Source organism: Pleuronectes platessa, chromosome 7, assembly GCF_947347685.1.
Source record: "Pleuronectes platessa chromosome 7, fPlePla1.1, whole genome shotgun sequence".
Classification (NCBI taxonomy): Eukaryota; Metazoa; Chordata; class Actinopteri; order Pleuronectiformes; family Pleuronectidae; genus Pleuronectes; species Pleuronectes platessa.
The window spans coordinates 1,700,179-1,716,991 of NC_070632.1; the positions used below are offsets into that span (position 1 = coordinate 1,700,179).

At 47.9% G+C, this 16,813-nt stretch overlaps 1 protein-coding gene across 1 annotated transcript in view; it reads right to left on the reverse strand.

Moving 5' to 3' along the window:
• immp2l (inner mitochondrial membrane peptidase subunit 2) overlaps positions 1 to 16,813 on the reverse strand; it is a 71,064-nt gene that overhangs the window by 40,776 nt on the left and 13,475 nt on the right. The window lies entirely within an intron of this gene.

The window sequence follows — 16,813 nt, forward strand, 5'->3', positions numbered from 1 at the left end:
CAACAAACTGCCAAATTAAAAAGTCATTCATTTTGCAGATACATATTTTCATGCAGGAAGTTGGTTCGGTCCCCGCTGCTCATCGTCATTCATCACAGAGCGACGGGCAGCGAACCAGACGCCGCTCTACGCAACAGAGGAAATTAATAAAGGTTGTTTGTGTCCCTGTGTCCCTCAGCGACAGCCAATCAGAGGTGGGCGTTGCTTGGCTGCTTGTTAATACTGGTGAGTCCTGAATGATGATGAAGAGTCTGAGATATGAAGAACAAGCCACGTTTCCTCTGGAGGGAACTTACTCAGCGATCATGTGATATTACTGACTTTGTCTCACAGCTGCAGTTTCTGGTCATCAATAATCAATAATCTATAATCAATGTATTTTTTTATAAAGCCTAAAGTTTCAAACTCTCTCTTTGTATTCCTTCCTTCCTTCATTTATTTGTTGCACTCTTCCCTTTATACACCTTTCATTACCTTTATAACCTCTTGCCTTTCATCCTCTTTCCTGTTTCCTTCCTCCTTTCTTTTCCCCACATTCTATTTTCCTCCCCTCTTTCTTTATTCCTTTCCTTTTCTTCCTGTTCTTTTCATCCTTCGTTGTCTCACTGATCCAAAACATGAAAATCACAATAAAAGGTTTTCATGAAACATTGAAACTGTTCACTTTGTGACTCAGTGTCTTTTTTAATTGGTGGTTTACGTGTCAGATGTTAGTTTTTCCAAAGCTAAAGGATTTTGCTCTGCTCATTAATATTTCACAACGAGCAGGAAGTCGTTTCATGGAGACTGAACTCTTCATATGAGAACATCATGTCTGGTGAAGATGCACGATTTGAATCTTTGGAAACACTTTTCCCTGCAGAGAGTTGAACTGAGCATCATGACAGTTTCCTGTGGGGAGGACTCACATACGCAGACACTATTTTCTACTATCAGTTGCCTGGAGGTCGTGAATTAAAGATGGGACTGAACGGGCTCTTTACAGCAGCAGGACTCGGGCCCTGAGGTGTCGGACGAGCCTCCCTCCTCCTCCTCCTCCTCCTCCTCCTCCTCCTCCTCCTCCTCCTCCTCCTCCAGCAGCGAGAGGAGACTCACCACAGCTCGGCTGGATGGTTGGATTCACAATAAAACACAAAGGAAACACAGCAGCTGAGCTTCATGGGCTCTGGCTGCGTGTTGGTTCCCAGCAGAATCATATCTGTCGTCTTTATATTTGATTACATTTCTGAGTCTTTACCTGCCCCCCCCCGTTTCATTTCCTGCTAATAATCCACGAGCAGCCTAACGATCCGGGCTGAAGTAAACTAATATCTCTCATTAAAACGCCTCCACTTCTAAAACGTCCCATTTCCCGGCTCCGTGTTCGTGGGTAGAATGCGAGAGCCAAAGTATTTTCCTCTTGAATTATTGCACCATTAGAAGCGTTTGTGCCAGGGCGGCGCTCGGCTGCTTGAGGTAAGTAAAAGTAGAAAAGACCTCACATTTATCTAAAGTCCCTCTTGCAGAACCTCCCGGGCTTTAAGTAATTATTCTCCCGCTCACTGGCCCATTAAGCTAAAACAACATGGCTGACTTTGGGTGATCTTGGAGCTTTTTGAGCTTTTTATGATTTGTTTATGATTGTTTCATGATGGAGAGTCGCGGCTGGCGAGCGTGCACCGAGCCTCCACTGATGAACTGAAGCAGACAGCAGTCACTTACAGGACAAGGTCATTCCCAGTAGAGAAGCAGGAACCATCAGGCTGATTAATGGCTGGGTTCTGTGGTGGCTCTTAGTCTGGTCCAGGAATCACTGAGCAGCTGCTTTCAGGACTGCTGATCAGTGGATTCAATTTGAATCTTGTGTTAAGGTTACTTTATAAAACTATTATTTCTAGCTTCCAAACACAATTTGACACAGAGGTCTCTAATGAATTTGGTTCAGGACGTAGCTCTCTCTGATTGGTCAGGCTGCTGTCACATGACCTCCTTCCAGAATAAACCAACCAGCATCAGCCTCAGCTCCCAGAGTAGAACAAACATGGAGAATCAAAGTGTTACTGAACCTGATGCCTTTTCTTCAATTCTGTATTTTACCATGATACGGCTGTCTACATGTGAAGGAGGCCAGATGCCCATTGGACGTGAGTGGTCATGTGATATGTGTTCTCAGGCGTGTTGGTCAGAACACTGGACAGAGATGGTTTGAGTTTGAAAAGGGAAAAACAGCCTGAGGTCTGAAAAACACTTTCCATAAAGAACCTTCCCTCCCGTGACGCCGTCCACACTCAGACAACGGAGCTTCTGTAATGACGGTGGTTCGATTCCCGTGGATTCTCTCTGACCTCTCCGTGTCTCACTTCCTCTGCCATCAGCGGTGGAAGGAGAGGGGGGGGGGGGCGTGGTCTTGCTGCGGGGGAGTGGGAGGCCGTGCGCTCCTTCATCCTCCACCAAAAGGCTGCTTTATGATTAAACATTCTAGAATGAATAATTCACACTTTCCTAATCACCCAGTAAGCTGCTTCGTTTACACACTGGCTTCCTCCGAGCGCACTGATGAGAGCTGGGAGCCGAGGTGAGGGAGGGAGATTAGAGCAGAGCAGGCTGTAGTGAGCTCGGCCAAATGTCATCAACATGCTCAGCAGGCATCTGACCAACAACTGGAGCCGCTACTGGGAGCTTCAGCCTCACCTGGTCACATGAAACCCCTGAACGTTGACCTGAGTCAGAGCTCCTCCTCAGAGAGGGAGGCCTCGGCTGTGGAAACAAGCATCTTAACATTCAGGATCTCCTCTCGCTGCTCATCTCCACACTGATGGTCCTCGATCTCATGATGACAACTGGGTTCAGGTGAGAGCTTCAGCCTGAATTACACCTGAGAGCAGCTGCTTGGTGGAAGCTTCACACAGGGAAGCTTTTCAAACCATTGCAGACCATCCATACGCTGCAGGATCCTGTCAGAGACGACTTTAAAGTGTCTGAAACACCAACTATAGCAACATCTCAAGTGTCAAATAAAGAGGAGACGAGGGACATATTTCAGATTTAGTACCTCACACAGAAACATGACCAGTGTGGCCGCAGCACCCGAGTCTGGACCTCAAGTCCCGTTTTGTGGGATTGAACCCAGATTATTCTGAGCACAGGACCTGATATCGATCCTAACTCCCCTGCAGTGTCTGTGCATGTGAAGGGAAACAGAAAAACCTGAATGTGCTCCTCAGTCACTGTGTGTTCGATTTGTCACCTTACGTAACCACAGGCCTGTGTGATCAATGGGGGAGTCTGGACCTCACTGAGTTCTGCCTGCTGGTTAAATGCTCCAGGGATCGATGACATGATGACTTGCCTGAGCTCATCAGCTCAGAGGTGAACTGTTGGAGGCTGCAGAGTTCTGCAGACAGATCTCACCCTCCACAGAGTCTCAACCTCTCCCAGACAGGCGAGAGGAAATAGATCCATCAATCACCTCTTAATGCCCTGAACCTGATGAGAGCACACTGTGCAGACATCGAGCTGGGATGTAACAGTTTCTTCATGTGTCCTCACGGCAGGTCAGGCCACGCTCCTGATGTCAATTGCTGTTTGAAGCTGTGCTGTGAGCTTTTAGGAAAAGCTCATTTAAAGCTGAAGTCCAGAGGAAGGTGATTCATCTTCATGCTGAGCCACTGGAGAGAAACTGCAGCTGCACAGTCCAGAAAACTGTGAAGTGGTCAGAGCTTCTCCTGCAGAAGAACAAGAAGGACGATGCTCAAACACACTCCAGCTCATCTGCCTCACCTTGTCTCCAACAACTAAGTACTAAATAACTTTCACAGTTGGATTCCAGAGACGAGGACGTCACAAACCTTCCAGACCTTCCACCAATCAGAGGAAAGCAGGCGTTTAAGGAGGCTTGAGTCATTGACCTGAGCACAATAGGTTTTAATTTACAGTTTAATTATTAATGTTTCAAATCCTGTTTGAATGAGGATAATATTGAGATTGAAATGATTCTGTTGGATCATCCAGCTGTGTGATACAATTCTTTAATCAATGAATGAACATGTTCCACATGTTGAAGGTTAAAAAGAGGACGTGAAGGTTCAGAGCTGAGCAGGTGAAAGTGTCTCTGATGGTCTCTCTCCACCTCAGTGGACAGACTGCTTTCAGAGTGAACCCCCCCGCTGGCTACTGCCAGCCTCCCTGTCAGAATCAGACTTGCTGAGTGTCACATGACTTCACACTGGACGAGCTTCAACAAACCCAGCGTGATGGAATCACACATGTTTAAAACATGTTGGCTGAGAGTCCAGACTCCAGCAGGAGAGAAAACAGAAGCACCTGTGGTGTGTGAGCTTATTAACTGACTTATTCATGTTCTCAGTTTCATTACAATGTAAGTTTTATTAAATGTATCTGAACAGTTCGTAATTTAAAGTGATTTAAGTTCCTCAGAGCAGCTGCATCCAACAAAAGCTGCTTCAGACATTAACTGAAGTCCTGACGTGTCCCTGATATGTCCCTGACGTGTTCCTGACGTGTCCCTGACGTGTTCCTGACGTGTCCCTTACGTGTCTCTGACGTGTTCCTGACGTGTCCCTGACGTGTCCCTGACGTGTTCCTGATTTAGAATCTGTTTTCCTAACTTTCCGTTTTGAATTGAAAAGGTGGGCATCCTCTGAGAGGACACAGAGAGACGAGGGGTCAAAGGGCAGCTCGTCCCTCACAGGAGAATGAAAACAAGGCAGAGATAGATTGCTGCTGGCCGGAGGTGAGACACCAGCCGTCCCCCCCCCCCCCCCCTTCACCACGGCACCACCAACAGATCCCTCATCCTCATGCACGCTGGTCCAACATCAGATCCAGAGGACGTACGTGTGACGTGTTCCTGAGAGAAGACAACCGAGCCCTGGTAGAAGCCCGACGTGCTCATGAGACATTTATCTGCACGGCTTCACCACGTGCTCCAGGAATCATCCAGTAAATCATGGACCTTATTAAAAAAGAGCGTGCTGTTCGATTTCCAGTTGCCATGAAGCAGTGAGGTGATGTGCTGTCAGAAAGTTCAGGAGCTGAAGGGCCTGAGTCTGGATACGTGTCAGACCTGTGTGTGTGTTCAACCGTCCACAGCTGCATGTGGAACGAGCTGCTGTGACAGTTCACTGCAGTTTGTTGTCGTATACATTTTGTAGACATTTCAAATTCAGACTCAAATCGAGAATATGCTGCAGCACAGTAATTAATAGGTCGTGATTATATTTCCATCGTCCCTGAACGTGACAGATGAAGACGTCTCTTCAAGCGAAGACGTTAAAGCTTCATGACTCAGATAAATATAATTTACTATCGTTTCCACCTCTGCTGACAAACACTGATTAACATCTGGATCCTCAGCATCAGCTGGTCTGAGGTCAGTCGACGGTTCGAGGGAATTAAGAGACCAGCGACCAATTACTGCCGGAGAGTGATTGACAGGCGGCTCAGACGGGAAGTCGATGTTATTAATAACATCACAGTGAGAATAATGAGCCCGAGCAGCAGCACCTCCCCCCCCCTCCACCTTTCATATGTGCCTCTGTGTGGAGTCAGCTCTGTGGGGGTGTGACCGACCTCCTGGTCAACAGGCTGCTCTCATGATGGAGTGCACATACATGTCCATGTGTGGGTGGAGGGCGGAGACATTTCATCTCCACCGTTATCTCCAAGGTCTATCGACTGCTCTTAAGGTCGAGCAGCATCAGGTAACAGTAACAGTTAACTCTGCTGATCAATGGCTCCGGGAGCTGGGGGCTGGGAGCTGGGGGCCGAGAGCTGGGGGGCCGGGGGTCGGGATGTTCACACTGGATAGAAAACACCGTTGGGTTTTCCTTGTGTTTCTTTTCTTCCACTGACCTGAGACCTGGATCTCCTGGAACAAACCGATTCCTCCTCCTGCTAATTCAGGAAACTAAATCCGTGGGAAGTCTAGAATCTACTCACACATCAAGTCTTCAAGAGAGAGCAGCGAAAACCAAGTGTTCCACACAAAGGCTGAGAAGAGGAGGGGAGGAAATGGAAAGTCTCATGATGATTAGAATGTGAAAATGTAATTCTTCCTAAACAAAGCTCCAGACCTGAAGTCTAATCATCTTCCTCACATCCATGTCTCTGCTGTGTTAGAATCAGGTGATTCCCTTCTCACAGAGGAACTGAACGTCTCTCTAAAGGTCTGACTCCTCCTCAGACCATCTGTCCCGGTCAGATGTTTCCTCCAACTGCTGCTCTGAAGTTTCCATCAGACACCGCCCACTCACTTTAAGGAGAAATCTCCACCGAGCAAGTTAAACTGTTGGAGCCGACTACCGAGGATCTACTTTCTCGTTCTGGCCCCGTTCAGCAGTTAACCGGTTAAAAAACAGTTTCCCTGTTAATAACTGGCACACTTAGAGACGACAGAAGGTTTTCCAGTAAGAATACTCTTCAATCTATAAATACCAACAGTAAATGTCCGGGGGGGGGGGGGGGGGGGCGTTCTGGCCCCTGAATCCAATCGAGGCAGATTTGGTGGAATAATCTATATACTATGGTTTTGTGATGAAACTGCAGATTTACCGACAGGTCTCATCCTCCAGGTGACGTCAAGCTGGGTTGACACTTTCACTGAGTTTCACTGAAAGTTAAGGAAGCCTCCTCTATCCAGCTGCAGATCACAGACTGGAGACAATCACAGGTTCCAGTTGTTGGAAGCTTGTTTCCCTTCATGTCCCGTCACGAGTCAGAGGCGGTTTTCAGCCGACAGAGGTGACAGCTTATTTATTCAGAGGGGCTCTTTACAGGCTGGCCTCTGCAGCGCCACGCGCCTGAGCTGTGAATTCATAAATGGAAAATAGGCTTTAGCTGTCAACCCCCGGTGCCCAGAGGGAGTCGGGCAGTTAGCCCACTGCTCAGACCGTCCACTCTGTAGAGAAAAACAAGAGCTGAGCGTGTCGGCGGTAGAGATGGAGTCTGTTCCCTCTGAATCAGAGGAAGCCTCCTGGGAGCTTCATTAGAAAAACTGCAGCCTGGTTTAAGACTTTGTTTAAAGCAATCATGGAAGCAGGGAGCAGACTGGCTCCCACCGGGAAACAAGCTGCCACAGCCTCAGAGGGCGGCCATGTTGATCTCTACTCGTCACTCAGCAGCTGGAGACCAGATGTGATATTGAGGAACAAGACAAACAGAGCAAAGTGAACATGAAGCGAGACGGATGTTTGTCGTCTGGAAATAAAAACAGGGTCACGGCTCCAACGCAACAATCATCTGCTCCACTAATGTTTCATTTATGATGAATATAGAGCCGCTGCTCCTTCATCTCCAAAGAGGAGACATGAGGTGGTTCGGAGCATCTCTACTCAGGACTCCTCCTGGACGCCTTCCATCAGAGGTTGAACTCACTGGAGGGACGACATGTCCCATCAGACCTGGGATCAGCCAAGAGGAGCTCGGAAGAGAGATGCTCGGAGACCCCACTCAGCCGGCTCACCTCCCCCCCCCCCCACTCACTCACACTCTGTCTGAAAACAGATTTAAGATTTACTTTATATTGAAAAGCTAGAATGTCGAGGAAGTTTAAAGTAACTCTGAACACAGTTTGCACAGGAATGAAGAGGAATAAAGAATCAAAGAGATCTGTGTCCTGTGATGAAGGACGATCATGGAGAAATCTCTGAGGGATTCCTCTTCTCTTTGTTTCCAGGATTTCACAGAAGCTCGTCGGAGGGAATCCTTCAGCGCGTCTGATGGCGTCTGATCTCCTGATCAAAGACCTGAATCTGACCTCACGAGGATTTGTCACTACAGAGCCCACGAGTCCTGTCTGAACATCACAGTCCGACCTCCTCTGGAGACTCTGGACTCTGAGGAACGCTCACAGAACTTGTTTTCCTTTTTAATGATAATCGTTTCAAAAGGCAGGATCCTGTGTGTATAGAAGCTGAGCAGCAGGTGGGGGTGACTCGGTGGGAGAACAGCCAGCTGGGTGGATCTGAGTCTGAGATTCAAAAACAAACAACTGCTACCATGAAGGTTTGGCGACAATGAAGAAGAAACACACCAAGAGGAAGACGATGAAGAACAAACACACAAGGAGGAAGATGATGAAGAACAAACACACAAGGAGGAAGACGATGAAGAGCAAACACACAAGGAGGAAGACGATGAAGAACAAACACACAAGGAGGAAGATGAGTGAAGAAGAAACACACAAGGAGGAAGACGATGAAAAAGGCTGAAGAAAAGTGAAGCTCCAGGAAGAAGAAAGAGGAAGCCGAGGGAGGAGGAGGAGGATGGTGATGAAGAGGACCTGGCAGGATCAGAACTTCTCTGCTTCTTCTTCACTTCACTCTCCAAGGTTTAATTACTGCCCAGCATGTTATTGGCTGCTGTGCACACACGTCTCCACCTCCAGTGACCTCTCTTCTCTTTTCAAGGTTTAGAGCGACATGACTTTAAAAACGAGTGAATGACAGAAACTAATATTAAATCCTCACTGTGCAACTTTTTAACCTTAAAGTTAAAACCTGGAATCTTGCCCGATGTTCACACCAAACGTGACACAAACCATGAGAGTGTGTATCTGGGTGAATTCCAGCCACTGGTCAGTCTGAGCTGAGCCTCCTCTGATTGGTCAGAAGAGAGGGCTGCTCATTAGACCTGGATCCTCTTCACATTACGTTTCAGACAAATTTCATCCAGAAGAATGTTGTTATTATCAATGAGAAGACTGTAAAAAAAATAAACACCTGTGACACGACGATAAACACACACAAACACACACACACACACACACACACACACACACACACACACACACACAGTCGTGGGCAGCACAAAAGAAGCAGCACTGGCCACCGCCGTTGCTATGGCAACTGATTTGCAACGAGAGCTTACACACACACACACACACACACAGAAATACACACACAAACACACACACAAACCCACACACATCATGAACCATGAGTTTCCAGAGTGTGTTTCGTCTTTACTTCTGAATTGTTGTATTGTTTTCAGACGCTCCTGTGCTCCCCCTGCTGGCAGGCGGACGCCCTGCGCGCTGCAGAGACATCAGACTTAAACAACCATAATGTAAATTTAACAGAAAACAGAGATTAAAGAAATAAGGAGGCACTTTATCTTAGAGGGTTCCATCAGAAGAATAATCGTTAAAGAGACGGAAATCAATCTTTTACTGGACCTGCTCACGTCTCTGGTCCCGAGGACACGAGGAGACACTGGTTCCTCTCAGAAGGTGAGAAGGTGCCGACGCTCTGGATTCAGCGTCAGAGCAACAGCCCGACAGTAACTCTGCTAAGAGCAACACGTCAACACATGTCAGGACGTGTGCTGAGGATCTCCATCCTCTGGACTCAGCGGGGGGGGGGGGGGGTGATGTGGTCCAGGCTGAGCACCTCCCTGCTCAGTGATGTATGAGGAGCTGAACCTGCACGTTCTCCTCCTGCATCCAGAGGAGCTGCAGGTCCCCTGGAGACACCACGCAGCTCCAGTAACGCTGCAGTGGAGTTGTGTCCAATTAGAGCTGACTAACGGCCTCCTTAGACACGGAGCATCACCAACACTAATAACAGCCACTGTGACAGGAACATTACAGACATGATTTATATCCAACAATTATAATATCTGCGATGTGGGTGGAGAGGAAGTAAACAGTCCTGCACCACTGGGCAGGATGCAGAGCCATCCTCATGACACCAGAAGATGAATGGGGGGGGGGGGGGGGGGCATTATTAAAGCAATACAAAGCCTAAAACCACAATAAATATGATGATGAATAACAGCCCTTAAACGAGCCAGGAGTGTTAATGAGCGTTATTACAGCAGAGAAACCCCCCCCGCCCCCCCCGCCCCGTTAACCCTGGGTCTGCAACCAAGACACACCCCCCCCCCCCCCCCCGATCAGATCTGCACATCGTGTTTCTTTCATCCCGACTTCTGAGGGAAACGCCACGATCTTTATCACGTATGTGACAGGAAGTCCTCTGCCGATCAGTGACTGTCCTCTGGGGAAGAGTTTCACGTCAACACCAAAGTCTCATCTGACGTTTCATGCAAAAGGCCGACCGACCCTAGGACGACAATCTAGTCCACCTAGTCCACCTAGTCCACCTCGCTCATACTGTTTGATCCATCATCCTGTGAAACGCATCGCTCGTAAACCCCAGAACCAGATGAGATTGGGTTGAGCAGGGAGGAGGGTTCTGGGTCCATCCAGTCCTGAGAGGTCTTCAGGAACAAGGTCTTTTCAGGGAGAAGCTGTTCCACTCATCACGTCACTGAGGTGAAGGACACCAGTGACATCAACGTCTCGCTCTGTGAAGGATGATTTCACTTCGCACACAAGCAAAGAGAAAGATATATATATGAGTGTTCTTCTTTCAAGATGAGATGAGCAGATTGTCCAGAGGAAGTAGAACTGTAACGTGGTAATGAGACGATGGACAGTGAGTTCTCTGAGTCCATCAGGACGTTTCATCACTGCTTCTGACCTCAGACCAGCTCAGACAGTTCTTCAGGTTCTTTCCGTCTTCGCTCGATTTCATTCTTTTTTTAATCGTGGTTGAAGAGAAGTTTCAGCAAAACCCGCCTTGTGGATTCTTTCTTTCCAGAATATATAACTTGACCTCTGCAGTAAAACGCACAGACACTTACAGTAGGTGGAGGTTTCTGTATCTGGCCAGTAAACCCAGAGAAGAAGAAAATGCTAACGATAGCACAAGCTAACCCACACGGACAGGAAATCCTCAACAGACCGGACGTCTTATTTCTGTTCATCTCACGAGTTAAACTTCAGAAAAGCAGTGATCAATTATTCTTTCTTAATATCACAACTAATCTTTCACCACATTACAAATTCTAAGCTGATGAGTGACCACATGACCACAGGGGCTATCTGCCTTCTCTCTGATAATGATCTGTTGGTGGCTTCCAGTGTATTTCATGTGATCTCAGGTTCCTCTCCAGACGCCTCCTGCGGTAATATCCCAACATGGCTAATGGTTTGTTTTACCAGCACACGAGTTCTGATTCATGTCTGCTAACGAGCACCAGATCCTGGCAATAAATCCAGGGATAATTATGTAATGGGACATGATTAGCGAGTAATGCACCGCCGCTGCCCTCCTTCCACAGCCGGGACATCACCAGGAAGATTAAGACTGAACGTTTACAAATACTAAATGAAAAGCTTCTCTCCGGAGTAACAGTATGATTTAAAGTGTTCGGGTGGAGGAGCGACTGAGGAGAGAGACTCAGGTTTAACATCAGCAGACATAAGATGAAATCATATCATATTTTCTTTGGACTTTATGTCAAAAAACAAACAGTTTGAAGGCTCGTCGGCTATTAAACAACAGAAGAAGAGAATAACCACAAGTCAAATTGAGCTGTGGCTGCACATGAGGAGAGGAGACAGTTTTCACAAGTTACTACAGAAACACTGAATTACTTCAAAAATGTTCTTTTTAAATGTGGTAAATCTGGTTTTTATCAGCTCTGATATCGGTTCCGAAGTTTATGTTCTAATTGGTTTTATTATTAATTTATTTTCCTCAGTGGCCTCATCAGAGACATGCTGCTCTGCCCTTTGAGCAGATGAAACAGGGAGCACCGGGGGGGATTTGAACTCAGGTCATGTGAAGGAAGATGATCTCTTTGAACAGTAATTAAACTCCCTGACATTTACAGACAGACAAGTGTCAGGGAAACAGGTTCAGGCTGGGAACTTTGTCTGGTTGCTTTCCATGTGCCGCCCTGATAACCTGCCACCGGGCTCCAGGGAGGAATCTGCTCTGAAGCCTCGGTTCATCCGTCTCACCTGCACACGCAGACGAGGACTGGGAATAGAGAAGCTGCCCAGTATCAAATGTGGAACTGGCCGAACGCAGGAATACTCCATCTACTCATCAGCCTGCCAGTTACATGAGAGGGTTTCTAGGAAGACGCTCACATCAGGTACCGGTCGCGTTTAAATCTGAAGTTACATCGATGGAAAGGGAGGAAACAAAAGGAGCTGGTTATTTCCTGGTGTCCCGGCTGAGACCAGCTGATCAAACACACTCCAGCTGCTCACACGTCCGAGCAACTGAACCGGAAATAAACCTATTAACACAACGATTTGCTGGGTGACGTTTATCTGAGGATGTAGAAGAACAAGAGTCTGAACGTTTAACATACCAACGTATAAACCCTGCACTTCCTTTAGACCTCAACAACACACAAGGGGGAAGCTGATGAGATGAACAGTCCCAGAGACACACAGACAGACAGACAGACAGACAGACAGACAGACAGACACAGACACACACACACACACACACACACACACACACACACACACACACACACACACACACACACACACACACACACACACACACACACACACACACACACACACACACACACACACACACACAGTCCCCCGCTCTTTCCAGCACTCATCTCCCCGGTGAATAGGGCGATTTATCTGTAGTTTAATGTTGTGGCCTTGTGTTCCCTCTGTGTGGGTGGTGTGTGTCTGGTCTGTGTGTGTGTGTGTGTGTGTGTGTGTGTGTGTGTGTGTGTGTGTGTGTGTGTGTGTGTGTGTGTGTGTGTGTAGGGGCTTTGAATTAAAGCCTCTAGCTGCTCTGTGTGTCCTCTACGTGGCTCCATCCTTCATCAGTGGTGCAAAGCCCGGACACGGAGGATCGTAGATATTTGGGGAGATAAATCACTCCCCCCCCCCCCCCGGTCTGTGGGCGCTCACGGTGGCCTGTTACCATGACAACCGCTCTGTTACAACCTGAACCTTGTGCTAATAAACATTTCATGTCACATTGCACTTTGATCTCACGGCGCACGTGCATCTTTAATATCAAATTTGTCCTTTGTTCTTTTTGTCATGTTGATATTATGGTTTGAAAACCTTTCACATCTCCCTGTTCTTTTCATGCACTTATTCATTTGTTCTTTCTTTTCCTACAGCCAGATGTTCACAAAGCACAAAAAAAACATTCACATCTGGAATTAGTCTGCAATGTTAACAGATATAATCATCATTCACTCCAGGGTCAAATAACTGCAATAGACAGAGAATTGTGTCGGGACTCGAAACGCAGCAGCAGGTTGTCGGGTCCGAATCCAGGCGAGGGGCGGAGCCTGTAGAGCAGCAGGGGCGGAGCCTGTAGAGCAGCAGGAGGCGGACCTGACGTATAAACTCTGCTGTGGAAAGATCAGTGTTGTTGTTTACAGCTCCTCCACACCGGCGTCGGCCCTCATCAGCAGAAGATCTGGAATCTCCTCGTGTTTCCAAGTGGACGTCTTCATCTTCTACGTGTCCGGCTCCTCTTCTTCATCCTGAGATGTTTGTGTTCTTCCAGTTTCACGTCACGTGTTAGAAACCTCATCAACACGTCCACTCTGACATTTCATGATATATGATATAATAAATATAGATTGAGAAAGATATCAAGAGAAATAGAATGAAACAGATTCTGAAGTGAGTCTTCAGCAGAAACCAATGAGCCACAGACGGATGAGGGAAGTGACAGGTTGTTGGTTCTGGTCTCTTCTCGTGTTGTGCAGCAGGTTGTGTTGCTGCCTGTGGGCTCAACAAGCAGCAGGGGGTCTAATACCATCTGCTTGTGCTCAGCTCAGGTTCCTTTATCCACAACACCTCCTCCTCTTCTCTGTGGGTTCTGATCAGAAACCTAAACCATCTTTCTCTTTGATCCGCTCCCGTCTCCTGGTCTTTGTCTTGTTTAATTAAAACTGGGACACGACACAGCGACAAAAAAGTGGAGCTGCAGTTTATAACGTGACATCTCTTCCTGACTGAGCTTGTTTCTAGTGGAGCACTGAACATAATCAACTCTCTGTGTGCGGGCGGCGGCCGCCTCAGAGATGGATGAGGTCACGTGAGGAAACATCTCCACCTGCCTCCTCCTCGGTTTCCTCTCAGACAGGTTCCTCGCCTCCACCTCCATATCCTGTCATCTGCTCGGGGATTCTCCTCAGCCGATAAGAAAGGTCACGCTGCTGTGAGTCCTGACCAGGAAATGTAGATAAGACAATGTCAGCGCCACCGAGGACTCAACCCCCCCGTCACCCATTGGTTCCCCTGCTGATGGAGTTTGACACTTTGTCCCCCACCTTCTTGGTCTGTTGAAACTAGAGGTTGGAGGAGCAGGGGGGTGGAGCTGAAGCCTTGTTTGTCCTGAGGACACCACGGCCTTGGAGAGGACGGACGAGGAGGACGGAGGCGTCAGTTCTCCACTCATCCAGAAAACCATCTTTTCAACACATCGATCTCTCAGGTTCTCAAAACGTCTCCTCTTCACCAGATGAAGTGAGAATCTCTTCAGAGAAGTCACCTGCTCGTCCAGACTTCACCTCAAAGCCTCAACACTCCAGCCCCGGTACACCAGACTGTACTGAGAGCCCGAGGACACAGCTAAACCCCCGACCTGAGCCCATTGGCCGGTGGCTTCACAGGACAGATTGAGATCAGACTTCTCTTTGCAGCCAGTGGTGTCGCCCCCTGTTGGTCAGTCAAGACGATACAGGTTCCCGGCATCAGCCAGAAGAAGTGATTCTTTTCTCTCCTGATGTGTGGACGTGACTCAGAGCCAAGACGCCCACACGGATCATTAGCATGTTGTATTTATGGAACACTGCACTTACATAATCTGCTCATGCCTCAGGTCAAACACAAGCCTCCTGTGAATAATGTCAACAGAACATCAGCCTTTAAATAAAGGTGAAAGAATTCATCCTTCAGACTCAAAGTTAAAACACAAACAGTGAAGTCATGTTAGAGGATTAAAGTGGAAGTTCATTTCTCTGCAGAGTTTTGCTCTGGATGCTTCTATGATCTGTAAACTCATATTTAACTCAAACCACTACTTATTGATTCTGTGAAATATTCTACAATTCCCACAAACTTGTTTTTTTTAACCAAATCTCACTTTGTTCTGTCTGATCTCTTTTTATCAACTGGACCAATAAAGCGAGGTGGACGTCCACACATAGAATTACATCACAGTTCATTTGTATGGAGGCAAACTCCTGTGTTTTCATATTTATACTCATTAGAAAATGATTCACAACATTAATCAGCTGATCATCTCGTGTTTTCAGATTAAAGCTCAGTGATGATTTCATAAAACAGCCTTTGAACTTGTTTTAGAACCTTGATGTCAACATCTTTGTGATTTCAGTCTCATTAACACTGAGTGTCGCAGTGGAGACTCTGTTCCTCCTGATGTGCTTCACCGTTCACGAGGCTTCAGGGAAACACTCGTTCTTCCATCCCAGAGTTTACTACTTCAATAACATCCCCAGGAAACTGGATCATGTGACACAAAGGAACTCAACAACTACACACGTCCCTGCAGCCGTCACTCGGACGCACTCGTGTTCATGAAGAAGAACGATATCTGTCTCGTTAATCTTCTCATTCTCAATATCGGCATCGACCCCGAAGATCCACATCTGGCTCCGATCTGAAGATTCCATCGTCTCAATGTGAAACATGAACCGACAGAGGAGTTCTGTTATTATTATTATTATTATTACAAAATAATGTGTGCTGAATCAGTCAAATCAATGTGTTTCTGTTGTGTTTGGTTCTTGGAGGTGATTTCTAGCATCAGGGTTCCTCAGTGTTTCTTCTCTGCTCTGAGCCGTGTGGACGTGATGATGGATCTGAAGCTCCAGGACGAAAACAACATAAGAAAAGAGAAAATCACTTCACCTCTAAACTCTCTCAGCCTGTAACTACTGCTGCCACTGGACAGTTTATGTGTCACTCGTGTAATTAAATCTTCAGATAGTTTCCCGCGGATCGATGGAAAGCACCGGAATAAAACACCGACCAGGAGCTGGAGGGCGTCTGTGTGACCGATGGCGTAGAGCAGCTGGTGACCGGTGGCGTCGCTCCAGAGCGTCTGACATCACAGCGACTCGGTGGCGTGACCTCGGTCTTCTCCATTCAGCAGGTTGAGCTCCTGTCATTAAGCCGCCAAGCAGCGCCCCCTCCTCCCTCTCCCTTCCTCCCTTCCCCCCTTCACCCCCTCCCGCCTGTCAATCCAGATCCAGCTCGCCGGAGGTAATGACGGCAATCAGCCACTAAAAGGAGCCTCTCAGCCACTGTCACAACCTGCAGCCGAGGACTCTGGGTAAAGTTGCTCCTCAGGTGGAGCTCCGAGAACTTTTCCACCGTCACACCATTTTTCCACAGACGGGAAATTGCCAAAAACTATTTTCATCATCTCTAAACAGCCGCTATGAGTCTGCTTCCTGTGCGGGGGGGGGCAGGTCGTTATGTGGCTGCTGGTGAGGTGTCAGGACGCGGCGGTGAGCGTTCCTGCGTCTGGTCGCAGCTCTAGCGGTGACAGGCCCCGGGCTCTGCGCTCGCCGGTGACTCCGTGTTGGCCTCATTAACGGGAGTGTTTTGCGTGGGGGGGTGGGGGGGGGGGGGGGGTGTACCAGCGTCACCTCTGTCAGGGTGTGTGGAGCTGAGCTGAGAACCGACTCGGTGCGTCCGCCTCCTTTCCGTCCGAGTCATCACAATGCACGTGAGGGGCTCTGTGTGCAGGCTGTGATGTGTGGGGGTTGGATCGTTATTCATAGAGCGGCGGCTGAGCGGCCTTCAGCTGCTGCTCCAGAGCTTCACGTTCAGCTGGGGCTCATGTTGAAGCATGCCGGAGCTCCCAGGCAAATTCTACTCTATTATTTAGCTGCTTGCCCCCCCGCTCCCTGCCCCACCGAACAGGCCTCTTGATTTGGAACCTTCTGTTACCGTTGATGGTCTTTTAATATTTATTTTTGGGCAAAT